Below are 4986 nucleotides of genomic sequence, written 5' to 3' on the forward strand. Positions count from 1 at the left end.
AGGTGCCGGGTTTTTAGAGACCCGGTGGTGCCAGGGGACCACACCCGAAGACCTCTGAGTTCTCCCTGTTCTGGACTTACAGAAACACAGAGTCTTCTAGTTGAAGTCAGTGATCGATTTTTATTGGCTGCAACCAAGTAACATGCGTCCTAGAAGTACGACAACACGGGCCGTAAGTTCTCAGGAGACTGTTCGTTTTTACAGAACCAGCCTTCTCCTTATATACATAAATAACAGCTGTAGGCAAGAATTCTTGAGTTTATGATATGGCTATACACATATTTTTACAATAATACAAAGAGCGAAGTCATGCTGGTCAGCACATATTTTAGATGTCCAGTTTGTGATGGATTACCCCGCCAGATCCAGAACTCCCATCAGATATCGATGAAACACCAATAAGGTCGGGCACCCTCCCATCATAAAACGGGTCATAAACAAGAGTCATGGACAGGTGTATGTGTATGGAAAACAGGGTCTGTATGTAGTGGATGGTTTATGACATGTTGTGCCTTGATGATATCTTGCTCGGCCACTGGGCGAGGAGCCGCCCAAACAGGCTTGGCTGGAGGCAGTGGAGACAGCTTCGGCCAGGTCATGGGGAAGTCAGCTACGGCGGACGTGTCCTTTTAGATCAAACTCGGTCTTAATCAATTGACTATATGAGGGCAAGTCATAAGATGGATGCCATTTACAAAATGGAGTCTGAGGGTTCGGGACGGAAACTACGATTTAAGGGTGTTAGCATCACTCAATAGTGACGCAAATGCATAGGGATAATGTCCTAATCATTACCGGTCCGTAGATACCAAATTCGTCATGGTACGACGATATTTTGTGACACGAGTGTTGGACCTCGATATCTGTGAAACAGCAGGGTCCGGATTTGCAGTACCACAGACCCTCCTTTTGCCCTCATATTAGGCAATAACTCACGCTAATCTGAGTCCAAATCTGTATTGACGAATTCACGGAGATGCTGCTGTAGCATCATTCTGTTGCTCAATTCGTCCCTTGACACAGGCTTCCTTACACATGAAGTGGCGCAGAGGCCACATATTGCAGGAGCGCACTGCACAAACAGGCAGAACATAAACAGAACAGCTAAGATCATCCCGATGAAGATCAGAGTTTTCCATCCCCAGGCAGAGATCAGTTACCAGAACCACCCTAGCAGAGACCAGTCTCCTTTCTCCATGTGAAGGGAGTCAGAGATTTTGTGTAATTTGGAGATGGCCTGGTATACCGTCGGAGCATTATCGGGGATGAAAATGCAGCAACTAGATTGGATCACTCTACATACACGACCACAGTCTGCAAGTATGACATCTAGGGCAACCCGGTTCTGAAGGGTCATAAGTCGATCCGACTGAAGCTCAGCTGTCAAGTTGCTAAGGGCACCGGCCGTTTCAGTCACAGCGGATTCAACTATTCTCGTCAATTGTCGAATGTTCCTGCTGTTCACCATGGGCCCCCAAAATGGCAGAAAACCCTTTGCGAAGTCTCCAAACTCCTGACCCGCAGTGTCGTCTTGACTCACGACACCCCTAACTGTCCTTGTCCGATGGTAATTTGCCCCGGCCGTGTAGGTGGGTGGCAGCAGAAACGAGATAAAACATGTGCCCGAGAAGTCAGGGGGCAACCATGTGTAGGCTTTGTCATGGCAGACGAAATAGGTGCCTTTAGCCGCCAAGAATGGAGGGGAAGTTCGGGAGGCAAACACATACGTCTCCGTGCATATGCTCTTCCCCAACTGCGCTTTGGGATCCCTGCCAATACCTTGCAGACATAAGTGACCTCGGTGGGGCACTATCCAGACTGGGGAGGATTTCTTTGATTTCTGGCTCTCACTTAAGGAAATCCCATACTTGGTGATGTTCCACCTGCTGTATGGGGTAAACTCATCTTTGGGAGTTGCTCTAACCGTGTCAATATCTCTACTCATATTTCGGATCCCTGCCACTAGTGCCTTATTGTTTGAGTTCTCCCCTCGAACATATGGTTCAAGGGAAAACAGGAACATAGTCTGGAAAGCCCACAGAGAACCGAAATAACTAAATGGCAGGACAAAGTAAGGGATGCCCTTATCTGTAGTGTGTGGCATGAGTCCGCATATCCAACAATTCGATGTGTTCATTATAGACTGGTGCTGGTGTAGGAGCTGGATAAAGGAGTTATTTACGAATTCTAGTCTTCTGGCAGACTCGTGTTCAGGTAGAGGGTGGAAGGAGTGTGTGGGAACAGTAGGAGGAGGTGCGAGCTGTGTGTTGTGTATGAATGGGACTCGAAAAATGGACAGAGCATAGCCAGTTAAAAACATTATTATACTACACAACATTAAGATGCTTAACACTAGAGTTCGTCTTTTTGCCATTACAGTACATATTTTCTTTTCAAAGGTCATGTGTCTAGCAGGTCTCTCAACCCCTGGAAACTCCATCCTCTGGTTGCTGCCCGCGGTGGGAGGTTGCTTCTGCCAAGATGTGCGCTCTGTCCAGTCCGGGGTAATTCCCTCAGACTGATTAGAAACGTTGACCTAGGCGTCCCCGGCTGCACTCCTCAGACTTCAACCGCGGCCCTAGCAGCTGAACCGGATGGCGGTTCGAAAATCAAAAATGAGCTAGTTCCCTGGGCGAGAGAGCTGTGAAATCAAAAATAGTTCATGGGAAAAAGGGGGAAAATCGCACCAATTTGATTATGTCAGTTCCTTGGTCTTGACCTCAGATTATATCGTTCCTTTCCAGGCACGGTGTGATCTTCAAACACTGTTTCAGGTTCTGTAGTGTCCAACTGCATCGACGGAGGCACAGATCCTTGCAAAATACAATCGCTCTCTTTGTCGGTACCAGTTCCTTTTAATCGTGCATCGCTGAAGGGGACAAAACGAGGTGTAAACTCAGTTTCGGAGTCAGCGACTCCTTGCCGGACCCATCGGTCATATGGAAGGGGGAGCGGGACCCTTTTGCAATGGGTGCCGTGCACCCAGTGTTTCTTCCCGAGGACACGTACTGCAGAGCGGGTGGACAGCAAAACCTGGAAAGGTCCGGTCCAGCGAGGCTCCTCGTTCTTGGTTAGTCTGAAATTCCGAATCAGGATCCAGGAGCCGGGTTCGATGGCGTGGCGTGGATCGTCAGACGCCGGTGGAGAGGAGCTGTGGACCTGTTGATGTAAAGCATGCAGTTTAGTTGTCAGTTCGTGCAAATAGTCAAACAGTGCAGGGTACTCTATTTCACTGAGCCTCCTGGGTCTCGGTACTCCCCATATATTTGCTAGGCGCCCGAACACGATCTCGTGTGGGCTAAGTCCTAATCTGGAATGGACAATCATCCTGGTAGACAGGAGTGCTAAAGGCAGGGCGTCTGGCCACTTGAGACCTGTGCTGGCTTGGATCTTGGCCAGTTTCAATTTTAACGTGCCATTATAGCACTCTACCAATCCTGCCGATTGGGGATGATTTGCAGCATGGAACTTCTGGTGGATGTCTAGATACTCACACACTCTCTTCATCACTCGTCCCACGAATTCACTTCCGTTATCACTCCAGACAATTCTAGGCATGCCAAATCTAGGGAAGAATTCCTTGACAAGGGCTTTGGCAGTTGACAATGCAGTGTTGTTCTTAAGGGGGTACGCTTCTACCCACCTGGAGAAGACGCAAACGACAACAAGGACATATTTCAGGGGTTTGCACCTCTCCATGTGAATGAAATCGAGTTGCAAGACCTCGAACGGGTACGTTGGAGGTGCAAAATGACCAGCTGGGGTTGGGGTTCCCCTACCGGGATTGTGCTTCAAACACACCATACAATTTCTGACCAGATTCTCCGCACATTTTGGGATACCACTATTCTGCCATACTGGGGCCAGCAGCTTACATATTCCTTTCACACTGATGTGTGCCATTCCATGGGCCATCGTTACCACTGCGAGCACATAGGCATCAGGTAACAACCATCGCTGATGTTCTGACAGTTCGACCCAGCAACCATTCGCGTCTAACCTACCCTTGCTTTCTCTCCATTCATTCACCTCTTTCTCGGTAGCATCAGCTTGTATAGACTTCACGCTTTCGATGGTGTCCTCACACATACCCACATCAGGGGTCCATCTAGCAGGACCTACAACATACATTCGACTCATTGTGTTCTTTGCAGTCTCTTTCGCGACCTCATCGGCAAATGTATTCCCTCGGCCAACATCATCTCGGATTGTCCTATGCGCGCTGCACTTCACAATCGCAACCTGTAGGGGCAAGGTAAGTGACTCGAGAAGGTCGTGTACTAGCTGGCCGTGTTGAATCTTCGCACCATGTGACGTCATGAACCCACGTTCACGCCACAATCTTCCAAAACTGTGGGCTACGCCAAAGGCGTACTGACTATCAGTGTACACATTCACTCGTTTTTCTTTCGCCAACACACACGCTCTTGTGAGTGCGACTAACTCTGCTGCTTGTGCAGAATTCTGGGGGATGCGAGCTGTCTCTACAATCGTGTGTAATGTTGTCACGGCATATGCTGCAGTCGTATCACCATTTGGCAACTTGAAACATGAACCATCAACCCATAAATTATCATTACATTCAGGGAAGGGAGTGTCCTGTAAGTCTACTCTCCCTTTTGTCTCTTCCTCTGTCCTAAAGCAGCAATCATGTTTGTCGACCTCATCTGTCTCTGCTGGTGGAATGGGTAGTAACGTAGCAAGGTTGAGTGTATCACACCTCTTTATGTGAATGTGACTTGCTAACAGGGTCAATTCATAGCTGGATAGTCGGGCACTAGTTAGGTGTTGCGTTTTCGTCATGTTTAGTAGGATATCTACTGCATGTGGGACCATAACGGTCAGAGTATTATTCATGACTAACCCAGCCGACTGTTGAATACAGACAGCCGCTGCGGCAGTGGCCCTCAAGCAACTTGGTAATGCCTTAGCTACAGGATCTAGAGTCGCGGAGAAATATGCACATGGGCGTTGTTTGTCCCCAAA

This window comes from Lissotriton vulgaris, chromosome 8 (genome assembly GCF_964263255.1).
Source record: "Lissotriton vulgaris chromosome 8, aLisVul1.2, whole genome shotgun sequence".
Taxonomy (NCBI): domain Eukaryota; kingdom Metazoa; phylum Chordata; class Amphibia; order Caudata; family Salamandridae; genus Lissotriton; species Lissotriton vulgaris.